Below are 15,184 nucleotides of genomic sequence, written 5' to 3' on the forward strand. Positions count from 1 at the left end.
GGCTGGGGGGAGGGGAGGGTGGGGGCGGCAGCTGGGGAATTAAGGAAGAGGCAACAGTATTGGTCCAGGCAGGTAATAGTGGGGGTGGGACCAGGTTGTTGGCTATGAAGATAATAATGAGCAGCTGGATTCTGGCTATAATTTTTAATTTTTTTTATTGTGATAAAATGAAATTTACCATTGTGAGGTGTGCAATTCCATGGCACTTACTACAGTCACCATATTGTATGACAGTCATCTCTGATTAGTCTCAGAACATCTCATCCCCACTAAAGGAAACCCTGCACCCATTAGTAGTTACTTCCAGTTTCTCCCTTCCCCCAGCTTCTGGAAACTACTAATTCTGGATATAAGTTGAAAGTTGACCAGTAAGATTTCTAGGTGGACAGGTGGTGAGGGCTCAATGCATTCATGCATGGAAAGCACTCAGGTGGCATATAATAGGTGCTCAAAACTGAAATGGTGATGATGAGTTGGCAGTGATGGTGAGTCCTTCCAGAATCCCTGCTCTAGTGCTAAACTGACCTACCTGGCTGTGTAGAATTCCCAGCTGCTGGCCAGGAGGGTGGCAGAACCAGGATCTGTTCTTACTTCCAGTCTGGCCTGGGTTAGGGATGGGGGAGGAACGATCAGAAGGACCAAGCCAGCACCATCCGTTCTGGAACATCATCCAACTCTTGTCCATATTTCCCAGAACTGAGCAGGAAAACATCCAGGGAGGGACAGTGCAGCTGATGGAAGTCCTGGCAAGCCCTGGCCCCAGCTTCCTGGGCTGCTGTTGCACCAACTAGCGTTTGTTGAACCTTCAATCTGAGCCAAGATGGCAGCTTCAGAGGAAGAACGGGAAGTGCACAAGTTTCTTTCATGGTTGTGTCCCCACCTCCTTATATAGCCTCATATAAATCCCTGCACTATCCCATTACTCTTTGCCTCTCCCTGAAAAGAGTGTAAAACTACCCCAGTTTTTCCCTGTTGTTCACAGTGTGTTTTGGTTTCTAAAGATGAAACTCCTTTGACTATGTTCTGGTTGCAATTTTCTGGCTCCTTTTATTTCTCCCTTACTTGACGTATTATTTTCCCTTGTTCCTTCTGCCCTCTGCCTCTGTTGATATTTCTCTTCACTGATATCTAGGTTTTATTCTCAACTCCTGTCAGGTTCAGGGTGGTAGAGCTAAAAAGACGTGGACCATTTAGTCTTGAATTCAGGTCCCACTTCTGACACCTTGAAAGCTGCTTTACTTTGGGCAAGTCGTATGATCTTCCTGAGGGGGTATCGTTTACCTTGTTCAGCTAATATTTCTTGTTTTTCTCTGGGCACAGAGTAGAGTGTCACTTTCCCCACCTCCCTGAAGTTAGGTATGGCTGCATGATTTGGTTTCATCAATGAGATGTGAGGGGAAATGACATGAGTCATTCTGGACAGAAGCCTTAAGGGTGAGCATAGGATTCACCATGTTTCCTTTTTCCTACCTCCACTGTCATGGATGCACAAAGATGGACCCTCTCTCAAAGTAAGTGCTGGAGAGAGGATGACATAGATCAGTCCCCATCCCACTTCATAGCATGAGTGGAAAAATAGATCTGGGGTGTGTTCATCCACTGAGATCTGGGGATTGTTTGTTACCGCAGCTGACCTGACTAGGCTGACTGTATACCTCATTATCTGCATTTTGGGGCTAATATCTAATCACAGTGTCTCCAGGAGGATTAGGTAGATGTATATTTTAGGGCTGGATATTCATATTTTCTTATAAGGGCTCAATAGGTTCGGAAATGTCACATGCATGCAAACTTCTGATTAACAAATATTTCTTCCCTTCCACTTTCTTCCTGTAGTGCTTCTAATTTTCCTGTTTTTCAATCTTGAATGAAACGTGAAAAAGAATTGTTTGACTTTTCCTTCAAGGAGATTAATAGTTTCTAAAGCTTGGACATTGATTTAGTCATTCTCAACCTCCTTGTTTCTGTGACCTTTTTTTCTCCTTCTCTGGTCACTTAGTGTCTCCTAAGGCGTGAAGGAATCTCTGTTTTAACTCATAGCATTGTTTTTTTGAGATGGAGTCTTGCTCTGTTGCCCAGGCTGGAGTGCAGTGGCATGATCTTGGCTCACTGCAACCTCCACCTCCCAGGTACAAGTGATTCTCCTGCCTCAGCGTCCCAAGTAGCTGGGACTACACGCGCCTGCCACCATTCCCAGCTAGTTTTTGTATTTTTAGTAGAGACGGGGTTTCACTATATTGGCCAGGCTGGTCTCGAACTCCTGACCTTGTGATCTGCCCACCTTGGTCTCCCAAAGTGCTGGGATTACAGGTGTGAGCCACCACACCTGGCCAACTTACTGCATTTTTAACTCTTGACATCTTCATCTTCTTTTTCCCACCTCCCCTTTGCCTGTTCCTCCCCTGCTCACCCCACCAGGGAGTTTACAATCAGGTTCTAGAACTTGCAATGTTTTTCTGTTGTTGTCTTCCATCTTTCTTGAGTCTTACAGGAATTGGCCATAGTAGCAAATTAACAAATAGCTCTGAAGTGCCTCAAGCTTGGAGGCGTTTCCTTTTGCTCACCTAAGCGAGATCCTGGAGCTGTTGCAAATATCCTGCCCCCTACAGTAAATCTGTCTTCATGGTTGTGAGAGATTCAGTCAGGGTCAGTGAAGACCCGAGTAGGAGATCTTGGCCGAGGCTCCTTGATGTTCTGGCTGCGCTGGGTGTTGTCATATTGATTAAGCTCCTGGGACTGCTGCCAGCAGCCTCTAGGATTAAATCAATAGAGTTTGCAAAAGTAAAAGGTTCTTTTGGAGACACAGAATATGTGGGTTTATTTTTTAATGATAAAGCTTCAAGGAGAATCTTCATGGATGGCAGAGCCAGTGATGGAAAAGGCAAGGCAGACCCAAATATTTGGGGAAGCGCGGTGGGGAGCAAGTGAGGGAGGTTTCATTAGGAGGCTGGGGCTTTCCAGAAAATCTGTTTAACTGGAGTTGCTAGTGCAATGGCTCAGAGTTAGAAGTGAAGGTGGAAGATGCAAGAAGGACTGCTGCTGAGATGTAAAGAGAAATGAAGGAGAGGTGGATCCATTTGCTCCTTCAATAAACATTTTGGCAGGGGGGCCTGCCGTGTGCCCGGCACTGGGATGTACATGGTGGGGACATGACAGTGGGCAGGACAGATGTGGTTCCTCCTGGCCCTCCTGGAACTTGCAATAGGAAAAGAAGGCATAAAATAGGAAATAAGCAAATACGGACATAATTACTAATTGTGGTGTTAGGGAGAAAACCAGCAGGGTCCTGTGTTTGTTTACTAGGGCTGCCAGGACAAATTGCCATGAACTACATGGCTTCAAACAATAGAAATATATTGTCGCCCAGTTCTGAAGGCTGGAAAACCAAAATCAAGGCATCAGCAGGGCTGAGCTCCCTTGGATGGCTCTAGAGAAGAACGCTTCCTTGATTCTTCCAGTTTCTGGTAGTTGTTGGCATACATTGGCCTGATAGGCTTGTGGCTGCATCACTCCAATCTCTGCCTCTGTCTTCATGTGGCCTTCTCCTCCATGTCTGTCTTCTCTTCCTCTTCTCTCTCTCTCTTTTTTTTTTTTTTTTTTTTTTTTTTTTTGAGTCAGGGCCTCACTCTGTCACCCAGGCTGGAGTACAGCAGTGCAATCGTAGCTCACTGCAACTTCTGCCTCCCAGCATCAAACAATCCTCCCACCTCAGTCTCCTGATCACCTGGGACTTACAGGCATGCACCACCATACTCAGCTAATTTTTTAAATTTTTGGTAGAGATGGGATCTCACTATGCTGCCCAGACTGATCTTGAACTTCTGGGCTCAAGTGATCCTCCCACCTCACCCTCCCGAAGTGCTGGGATTACAGGTGTGAGCCACTGCACCTGGCCTCTTCTGTCTCTTATAAGGATCTTTGTCACTGGATTTTGAGCCCATCAGATAATCCAGGACAATCTCATCTTGAGATCTCTAATTTAATTATGCTTGCAGAGGCCGTTTTACTAAATAAGGTCATGGCCACAGGCTCCAGAGACTAAAGCATGGGTTTGATTGCACCATTGCACTTTAAGCTGGGTGACAGAGCAAGGCCCCATCTCTGAAAAATAAAATAAGAAACCTACTACAGGTCCTCTGGGTAGAGGATAATTAGAAGTACAGAGGTACCATGTAAGTGAAGACCTGAAGGTCGTTAAGCACAGAGCAGAGTGTGAAAAGAATGAGAGAGAGGGAGGAAGAGAATCCTAGGCAGAGGGAACAGCATGTGCAAAGGCCCTGGGGAAGGAACAAGTTCATCATGTTAAAAAACAGCCAGTGTAGCTAGAGCCCGATGAGCAAAGGGCCTCACAGGTAGGAAGACACCCAAGAAGTTGGCAGAGACAGGTCACACAAGACCTTCTAGGACAAGTTCTGAAGGTGAACTTTATTCTACATGAAATGGGAAGTCTTCAGACAAGTTTAAGTGGGATGGGACAGAACTGCTTTACTTTAAATATATATGCATATATACATACATATATTACATATATAAAGCATATATATGTATACATATATACATATCCATCTATCTGTCTATATATTTTTTAGCTGGGCATGGTGGCTCACACCTGTGATCCTAGCACTTTGGGAGGCTGACGTGGGAGGATTACTTGAGCCCAGGAGTTCAAGACCAGCCTGGGCAACATAGGGAGACCCCATCTCTACAAATAAAATAAAATTAAAATTAGCTGGGTGTGGTAGTGTGCACCTGTAGTCCCAGCTACTCAGGAGGCTGAGGTGGGAGGATTACTGGAGCCCCAAAGGTCAAGGCTCCAGTAAGCTGTTATTGTGCCCATGCACTCTAGCCTGGGCAACAGAGTGAGATGCTGTCTCAATAAAATAATTTTTGTATTGAGGTGAAATTCATGCGACATAAGTTAACCATTTTAAAATGAGCAATTCAGTGGCATTCAGCGCATTCACAATATTGTACAACCTCCACCTCTTTCTGGTGCCAAAATATTTTCATCACCACCCCTCCAGAAAACCCTGTATCCATGAGGCAGTTGCTCCTCATCCTCCCCTCCCTGTATCCCCCCGACCCCCACCACTCCTGGTAACTACAAATTTGTTTTCTGTTTCTATGGTTTACCTATACTGGCTGTTTCATATAAATGAATTCAGGCACTATGTGACCTTTTGTGTCTGGCTTCTTTCACTTAGCATAATGCCGTGGCTTCTGTCTGGAGAATGAAATGGAGGTCGGAAAGACAGGCAATAGACCACTTTGGAGTCTACTGAGATTGTAGATGTTTCTGTGGGAAGGGACGGTAGCTTGACCTTGGGTGGTGCTGAAGAGGCAATGCTGAGCAGGAGGATTCAAAATCTAATTTTGGAAGTAGAATTGGTGGGGTCTGATGATACATCAGCTGCAGGGGGAGGAAGATGTGGGAATCAGGAAGGTCTCTTAGGGTAACCTTATCTGACTGAGCTCCTTACTAGGCAGCTGGTGGTCCAATTCATGACAAAGGTTAATAGAGGAAGAGACATGGGATTAGGGAGGGAATGGAAGAGTTTGGACCTTGGACACTGTGGTGGTTTGAATCCTGTCCACCAAAAATTCAAATGTATTTGGAACCTCAGAACCTGAGACCTCATTTGAAAGTAGGATCTTTGCAGATGTCATTGAGTCAGGGATTGAGATGAGGTCATCCTGTATTACAGTGGACTCGAGATTGCATGGTAAGTGCCTTTATATGAGAAGGTACAGGGGAGAAAGTCATGTGGCAATAGAAGCAGAGAATGGAGTGCTGCAGCCACAAGCCAAAAGACACGTAGAGCCACCAAAAGTGGGAAGAGGCAAGGAAGGATCCTCCCCTAGAGCCTTTGAAGGGAAACCCCCTAATTTCAGAACCTTGCCTCCAGGATGACAAGAGAATAAATTTCTGTTGTTTTAAGCCACCCAATCTGTGACTATTTGTCATGACTGCCCTAGGAGACTAATATAGACACTCCTATGAGATGCTCTAAGAAGACACAGAATGATATAGCTATTGCTAAGACCGCAGTCTGTAGCAGGGAGGAAATCAAATGGAGAAATGCTCCAACTCCCCCTCCTCTCTGATCTCTTGCTGGTGTCTCCCATTGGCCAAGCCAACCCGGAAGGCAGAAGGTGTGGTGGAGGGCAGAGTTGTGGGGCTTGGATGATGCAGTCACAGAAGTCATCCCTGCCTCTACGAGGACACCAAACAGGGCAATGAGTGGATATTTTAGGGAGAAAGGGCAACAAGAAAATGGCAAAATACATCGAAATGCGTGCAAGCTCTAGAAAGAGGGTAGAGATAGAGAAAGGGTGATTACCTAGGATTAAGCCCCAGCGAAGACCAACATTTAGAGATTGGATAGAAAAGAGGAGCAAAAAGGGAAGATTGAGAAGTAGAGACCAGGAGGATAGGAGGAAAACGAGAACAACATTAAGAAGGGCATGGTCAAGGTAATCTGGGCACAGAGAAAAACGAGAAACAACATTAAGAGAGGGCCATCGGTAAAGTAATCGTGGGCGACAGCGACAAAATGGCCATAAAATGATTTGGCAGCCGTGGGGATCTTTGGCCATCACCTCTCTTGGAAGAGTTTGGTTGGAGTGATGGGGTGAAACCAGCTGCGGGAGGGTAGGAGAAGAATGTGCAGTGACGGAATGGCGGGAACCACGGCTGAAAGGCAACTTTTTTTGTTCTTTTTTGAGACGGAGTCTCGCTCTTTGCGCCCGAGCGCTGGAGTGCAGTGGCTGGGAGTCTCAGCTCACCTGCAAGTCTCCGCGCCTCCGGGTTTTACACACATCTCACCGCCCTGCTCGCGCCTCCCGAGTAGTGGACTAGGCGCGCCGCCACCTTCGCCCGGAGCTAGCCTTTTTTGGCTATTTTTTGAGTAGAGACGCGGGTGTTCGGCCATGTGTCAGCCAGGATGCGTCTCGATCTCCTGATCTCGTGTCCGCCGCCGTCCCTCGGCTCGACACAGTGCTGGATTCGCAAGACATTAATAAGAAAGACAATGCGCACAAAGAACCGTGCGAAGGCAACTTTTCCTATGAAGGGGACGTAGAGAAATTGTTTCGGCTGGCCTGAAGGAAATTTGGAAAGTCAAGGCGGGTGGAAGTTTTACATGCATGGAAAAATATTGGATTGGTCTGGTTAGAATTTGGGTCATCTCCCATCCCATTATACCCTAATATGCACGGGTGTCCTGCTCCTATATCAGGGATGCTTGGGAATTCTCAAATGCCCCATTTTGAGGTTTAGCATCCATGAAGTTATAATGTCACTGCCCAGATTAGTTGATTCATTCAGCGAATGCCCTCACCCCCGCCAGGCGTAGCTCGGGGAAGCGGCAACTAGCTTGACTTCATGCCAGGATGGATTTTTTTCCAGAGGCGAAACAGGGCACAGAAAGGCGATGTAATCAATCCTATGCTAAGTGCTTGACACAGCGCAGGAGGAGCGGCGTTCTGAAGCAAGATGGCTGCGGTCAGTGGGGTCTGCAGCGACATCGGGGATGCGACGTTGGGTTTGCATTTAAGGCGCAGTTAGGAGCTGGAGGATGGTGAAGGAGGAGGTGGATTCGCGCGCGCGTCTGGTGGCTCCCGCCTGTAATCCCAGCATTTTGGCAGGCTGAGAGTGGCGATCCACAGGTCGGGAGACTTGAACCACTCTTGACTTAACCAGGTGAACACCATATCTCTACTAGCCAAGCATGCAAAAAAGACAAAAAAAATACATCAGCCAGGAGTGGGTGGGTGGGCACCTGTAGTCCCACACCCCAGTACCGTTTGGAGGCCTGAGCAGGAGAACTGCCGAGTGAGACCCGCGCGAGGCAGAGCTTGCACCAGTGAGCAAGATGGCGCCACTGCACTCCATCCTGGGTGACAGAGCGGATGACTCTCTGTCATCAAAAAAAAAGAAAAAAAAAAAAAAAAAAGAAAGGTGGTTCAAGACAAGGATGCTGGAAACAGGTGTTTTGGAGGTGGCTGGTGTAGCTTCTGAGCATGCATAGCTGGAGTGGCTTGGAGGAGACATTGGTTATTGATGAAGAGGTAGGGACATCCTCCAGTGATCAAGAAAGCAGGGGACAAGCATGGACCGTGGTCTCTCCACAGGGAAATTGGAAATGTTAACAGGTTCCATCGGAGTCTTAGCTCCCACCTTCTGTTTTCCTGTGGATCTCAGGATCTTGGCTGCTGGTGCTACCTCTGACTTTGACTTCCCATTGAGCCCAGTAGCACTGGGAGGGACCTTCATGGCATTGGCTGGTTTAAGGAAGACCTTCTTGGCTTTGCTGACTTTCTTGGGAGCCTTCTTGGCTACAGCTGCTTTTGAGGGAGCCCTCCTCACCTCACCTAACTTCTTGGGGGCACCTTTTCCACCTTATCTGAGTTGGGTGGGGCACCTTTTCCACCTTATCTGAGTTGGGAAGGTCTTTCTTTGAGTCTCTTGCTTTCTTGGGGCCCTTCTCACTGGATTTTCTGGGGGCCATGATGGTGGACATCTTCCAGAGCTGGGTTTTCCTTTTGTTCTTGGGAACAAATTTAAGGCTGCCAGTGGCCCCACCTTGGTCTTAGAGTTGATGGTCTGCAGGGAATTTCCAGGTTAAAGGGTTTTTTTGTTGGTTTTGTTTAATTTTAAGACAGAGTCTCGCTCTGTCACCCAGACTGGAGTGCAGTGGCATGATCTCGGCTCACTGCAGCCTCCGCCTCCTGGGTTCAAGCAATTTTCCTGCCTCAGCCTCCTAAGTAGCTGGGATTACAAGCACACACCACCATGCCCAGCTAACTTTTGTATTTTTAGTAGAAACAGGGTTTCACCATGTTGGCCAGGCTGGTCTCAAACTCCTGATCTGAAGCGATCCGGCCACCTCGGCCTCCCAAAGAGCTGGGATTACAGGTGTGAGCCACCGCGCCTGACCTCCAGGTTTAAGTTTTAACCATGAAGTAGATGAACTGTGTAGAGAGAGGCCAGGGAAATGGAGGATTTTACTGACCACTGAATAGGGATGTCACTACTGCCAGAGAGGAAAAGGACTTCCCCTTGGTGGAGTGAACATGTAAAGGAAAGTGGTTGAAAATTGAATCAGGAGACAGAGACCTCACACCACTCAGAGGTCCCTAGAGAACTTTACTGACCTGGAAAAAAAGAGAAACAGGGAGAAAGTCTTCAGTTCTTGTTTGGAAACTGACTCCAAAGCATCCTTACTCCTCACTCTCTTCCCAGAACCCAAGAGTCTGAAATTGATGAATACTTTTTGTTTAAAACTTGGCTTGTTGTTGCTGTTTTTTTTTTTTTCTTTCTGTTTTCATCAAGAGATCTTTATTTTACTTTTGTGTATTTGTGTTTTCCAGGAGTCATGTTAATTCTTCCATGTTTAAACTTTTTGGCCCAGAGGAATTTATACATTTAAATTATGGATTTAATTTCGGAAGGTACACACACAGACACACACACACTCATCTCACTTTTTAAAAACTGGAAAATATAGCCCTGTGAATCTCCAGAAAATATCTAATGTGGGCCGTGTACGGTGGCTCACGCCTGTAATCTCAGCACTTTGGGAGGCCGAGGTGGGTGGATCACCTGAGATCAGGAGTTCGAGACCAGCCTGGCCAATGTGGTAAAAGCCTATCCTCACTAAAAATAAAAAAATTAGCAGGGCGTGGTGGCAGGTGCCTGTAATCCCAACTACTTGGGAGGCTGAGACAGGAGAATCACTTGAACCCAGGAGGCAGAGGCTGCAGTAAGCCGAGATCACCCCACGGCACTCCAGCCTGGGCGACAGAGTGAGACTCTGTCTCCAAAAAAAAAAAAAAAAAAGTCAGTGTGCATCCCCTCTGACACCCAGCAACTTCACATCTTGGAATTTATGCTGCAGGAAAATTATCACAAGTGCACAAGGATGTATGGTGAGATTATTATTATCATTTTGAAAGATAGGGTCTCACCGTGTCACCCAGGCTGGAGTGCAGTGAAGTGATCACAGCTTGCTGCAGCCTCGACCTCCTGGACTTGAGTGATCCTTGTGCCTCCGCCTCCCCAGTAGCTGGGATTACGGGTGTGAGCCACCATTCCTGGCATCCCCCTTAAAAAAAAAAAGTTTTAATTAAGAAAAGAATATGGGCTCATTGTTTTGTGTGGCTTTTAAAACGTTTTAAAAATGTGTAGTGTGTCATTTAGAAGGTGAAAAGCTCTTACCCCATCCCACCTCCCAGAGATAACCTTTGCTAGCAATTTCGTGTTTGTCTTTCAAATTGTTTTCCACACACGTTCTTTGTACTGGCTGCTTCCCCTCCTGGGTTACTCTTCTTCCAGATAGAAACAGGGCTCATTCCCTTGCCTCCTTCAGCTTTTATTAAAACATTATTTTCTCTCTAGCTGGACGCAGTGGCTCACACCTGTAATCCCAGTGTTTTGGGAGGTGGGGAGGCAGGAGCATCGCTTGAGCCCAGGAGTTTGAGACTAGCCTGGGCAACATAGCGAGACCCCATCTCTATAAATAAATAATTAATTAATTAATATAAAATGGAAATTTAAAAGGGAGAGGGAGGGACTCTTGAAAACCATCCATATCATGCTTCTCTAAGTGGTTGAGGGCTCAGAGGAAAAAAATCAGCAATTTCACATCATGGAATTTGTTCTGCAGAAAAATTCTCACAAGTGCACAACGATGTGTGGTCAGATGATGATGATGATTATTATTATTGATGAAAGTAGTCGTAGTAGTAGCAGCAGCAGCAGTATTTTAAAAGATAGTCTCGGCCGGGCGCGGTGGCCCACGCCTGTAATCCCAGCACTTTGGGAGGTTGAGGTGGGCAGATCACTTGAGGTCAGGAGTTCGAGACCAGTCTGGCCAACATAGTGAAACCCCAACTCCACTAAAAATGCAAAAATTAGCCAGGTGTGGTCTTTGGTGACTATAATCCCAGCTACTAGGGAGGCTGAGGCACGAGAATAGCTTGAACCCAGGAAGTGGAGGCTGCAGTGAGCCAAGATTGTGCCACTGCACTCCATGCACTCCACCCTGGGTGCTGACCCAGGTTGGGTGCAAGACTCCGTAAAAAAAAAAAAAAGAGCCTCACTCTGTCGCCCAGGGTAAAGTGCAATGAGTAAAGGCCCACGATGGGAACCCTGAGGAGAGAGTCAAAGGGAAAGAAAAGAAAAAAAAAAAGCAAAACCAAAATGGGATTTAAAAAAAATCAGGAGCAATTCACATAACATAAAATTAACCATTTTATTTTATTTTATTTTATTTTATTTTATTTATTTTTATTTTATAGACAGAGTCTTACTCTGTCACCCAGGTTGGAGTACAGCCACTGCTTGATCTCTGCTCACTGCAACCTCCACCTCCCAGGTTTAAGCGATTCTCCTGCCTCAGCCTCCTGAGTAGCTGGGATTACAGGTACCTGCCACCACACTTGGGTAATCTTTGTATGTTTAGTAGAAATGGGATTTTGCCATGTTGGCCAAGCTGGTCTCAAACTCCTGACCTCAAGTGATCAGCCTGCCTCGGCTTCCCAAAGTGCTGGGATTACAGATGTGAGCAACTGTGCCCAGTCAAAAGTAGCCATTTTAAAGCATACAGTGGCATTCAGTNAAAATTAACCATTTTAAAGTGAACAGCTCAGTGGCGTTTAGTGCACTCTAGCTGTTATGTAACCACCACCTCTGTCTAGCTCCAGAACATTTTCACCACCCCTAAAGGAGACCTTGTACCCATTAAGCAGTCTCTCCCCTTCTCCCCTCCCCCCCACCTTCCTCCAACCTCTGGCAACCACCCATCTGCATTCTGTCTCTATGGATTTACCTATTCTAGGTAGTCAGCAGGATGAGATAGCCCAAAAGTCCATCCATGGATGAACAGATAAGCAAAGTGTGGTATATCTTCCTCAGACATTAGTCTGCCTTAAAAAGGAATGAAATACCGATCCTTTCTACAACACAGATGAACCTCAAAAATATGATGTGGCCGGGCACGGTGGCTTACGCCTGTAATCCCAGCACTTTGGGAGGCTGGGGTGGGCGGATTGCTTGAGTCCAGGTATTCAAGACCACCCTGGCTAACATAGCAAAACCCCATCTCTACAAAAAAATTTGCAAAAAACTAGCCAGGTGTGATGACATGTCCCTGTAGTCCCAGCTATTCAGGAGACTGAAGCAAGAGGATTGATTGAGTCCAGGAGGCTGAGGCTACAGTGAGCCAATATCATGCCACTGCACTCCAGCCTAGGCAACAGAGTGAGACCCTATCTCAAAAAACAAAACAAAACAAAACAAAAGAGTTGATGCTGAGTGAAAGAAGCCGGACACAAAAGGCAACATCATGTATAATTCCATTTACATGAAATGTCCAATGAAGATTTTTTTTTTGGCAACATGTATTTTGAGTCTAATATTCAGTGAGTGGACCACACACATCCACTGCAGTATATTCTTGGAAACATTTCAGATTTGAGAGAAGGTCTGTTCAGTTATGATGGTGGTAGCTGTTGTCGCTTTCCTCCCTCCTTGAAGAAAAGGAACTAAGCCTGGGCGCAGTGGCTCACACCTGTAATCCCAGCACTTTGGGAGGCCAAGGTGGGTGGATCACTTGAGGTCAGGAGTTCAAGACTAGCCTGGCCAACATGGTGAAACCCTGTCTCTACCAAAAATTACAAAAAATCAGCCAGATATGGTGCTGCACACCTGTAATCCCAGCTACTCGGGAGACTGAGGCAGGAGAATTGCTCGCACCCAGGAGGTGGAGGCCGCAGTCAACCGAGATCGCACCATTGCACTCTAGCCTGGGCGGCAGAGCAAGACTCTGTCTCGAAAAGAAAAAAAAAAAGAAAAGACAAGTAAAGAAACCAAAAGAAAAAGAAAGAAAAGAAAAGGAACCAAGACCTAGAAAGGCAAAAATAGGAAAGGTTATTTACTCTTAGCAGCAATTGTCATAAAATAATGAACATTTATTGCATGATTACAATGAGATGAATTGTATCCTGTTTTTATAAGCACATTAAGTTTTCTTTTTTTAAAAAATGTATTTATTTATTTATTTTAAGAGATAGGGTCTTGCTCTGTTGCCCAGACTGCAGTGCCATGGTCTGATCATAGCTCAATGCAGCTTCAAACTCCTGGGTTCAAGCAATCTTCCTGCCTCAGTCTCTCGAGTAGCTAGGACTACAGGCATGTGCCAACATGCCTAGCTAGTTTTAGTATTTTTGTAGACAGGATCTTGCTGTGTTGCCCAGGTTGGCCTCAAACTCCTGACCTCAAGTGATCCTCTGCCTTGACCTCCCAAAGGGTTGAGATGATAGGCATCTGGCCCACAGTAAATTTTCTAGTCATCACAGGAACTAAAGTAAACAATATAAAACACTCATTTATTGAGCACTTACTATATGCAGGGCCCTGTATTAGATTACGGTATGTATCAACTCATTCCATTCTCACACAACCTATGAGGTTGGTGCTATTTCCTACCTTTTATATATGAGGAAACTGAGGCTCGGAGAAGGAAACTGCCTTGCCCAAGGTCAAAGCCACGTCTGATCCCCAAATCCTTTCAACTCCTCTATGCTACTATTTTTTAATGCAGATATTGCCAGTGTTCTAAGCAGAAGCATGACTTAGCATGAGTAGACTTCTCATTTCAGAACCAAAGTGTTGGACATTCTTGGATAATATGAAAAAACAAATGACACACAAACCTATTTGATACTCAGTTTTTAATTTTCTCTTCATTTGATTCTCCTGATGACATGATTAATCTTTTTCGCCTATACCCTGTAAGTGAAATGTAGGTCTTTGCAGATGTCTCAGAGAGTGTTAATACTTGCTGCTGGGTTTGTTTTCTCTCCCTGGGGCTTCCCATCCCTGGGTGCAAGTGAAATTAAACTTGTGCCTCTTTGCCGCTGGCCGTGGTGCTGAAAACATCCCGGGCAGCGCTAGGGTTGCCCTTGCTTGCACGCCATCCCTGCTAAGAGGCTTGGGCTGATCAGCGAGAGGAGAGATCTTTTCCAGGCTTCGTTTTGGTTAGAACTGTGTGTTGAAGAGTTTGAAGCCCACGTCTGGGAACTGGAGACTGTTTGGATTATTGGAAGTTGAAATAGTCATTAATAATTCCTACTTGAGTTGGGCTTATGAGGGTGTGGACTAGCATGCAATGGTTGGCCTTGACTAACTTGTGGCAGTTGGTTGGGACTTGGGTGAGGTGTAACCTATTTGGTCTAATCCGTATGGTTAGGGCCCCAAGTGCACCTGCATTCTGTTTTTTTAAATAAAGGCAAAATCATTCATCTTCTAACCAGGATAGCTCCTGAGTAGTCTCTGGGGACCACCAGCTTAAAAGCATAGACTGTGGGCTGGACACAGTGGCTCATACCTGTAATCTCAGCACTTTGAAAGGCCAAGGTGAGAGGATCGCTTGAGCCCAGGAGTTCAAGACCAGCCTGGGCAACATGGTGAGACCCTCATCTCTACAAAAATGTTAAAAATTAGCTAGGTGTGTTGGCATGCACCTGTATTCCCAGCTACTCAGGTGGCTGAAGTGGGTGGATCACTTGAGCCTGGGAGATCAAGGCTACAGTGAGTTGTAATCATGCCACTGCATTTCACCCTGGGCAATAGAGCAAGACCCTGACCAAAAAAAAAAAAAAAAAAAAAGGCATAGACTATGGAGTTGGGCATACCTGGGTGTGAGCCCAAACTCTGCCAGTACCTCCTATGTGACCTTGAGCAATTTGTTTAATCTCTCTGAGCCTGGGTTTTCTTATGTGGAAAGTGGGGCTTGCCACAGAACCCACCTTGTTGCAAGGAATTAACTGAAACAAGATGCTTACCACGGTATCTGCCCAAAGAAGCACTTGGAAACAAGGCAGCTGTAATTATGGTTGCTGTGCTTGTTAATGGCCCCCATAATAGTTGATCATATTGCAGACTGAAATTGGGGCATGTGTTTAGTGGCCAAGGAATATGTCTTAAACCCATATATCTAGGGTCCTGGTACCCCCTACTCTTTTCCTGGTGATTGTGATGAGCATGGAACTAACATGAAAATAAGGTCTGTTTGGATTCTTCCCACAAGCTCAGTGACCTGGTTGACTGCTACAAGTATCTGTTTTCTTACAACCCACCCATCAGCAGCCCCCATAGTGGAGACAAGTCACAAAGTTGACA

The sequence above is a fragment of the Rhinopithecus bieti genome, unplaced genomic scaffold (genome assembly GCF_001698545.2).
Source record: "Rhinopithecus bieti isolate Rb0 unplaced genomic scaffold, ASM169854v2 scaffold_26199, whole genome shotgun sequence".
NCBI lineage: Eukaryota > Metazoa > Chordata > Mammalia > Primates > Cercopithecidae > Rhinopithecus > Rhinopithecus bieti.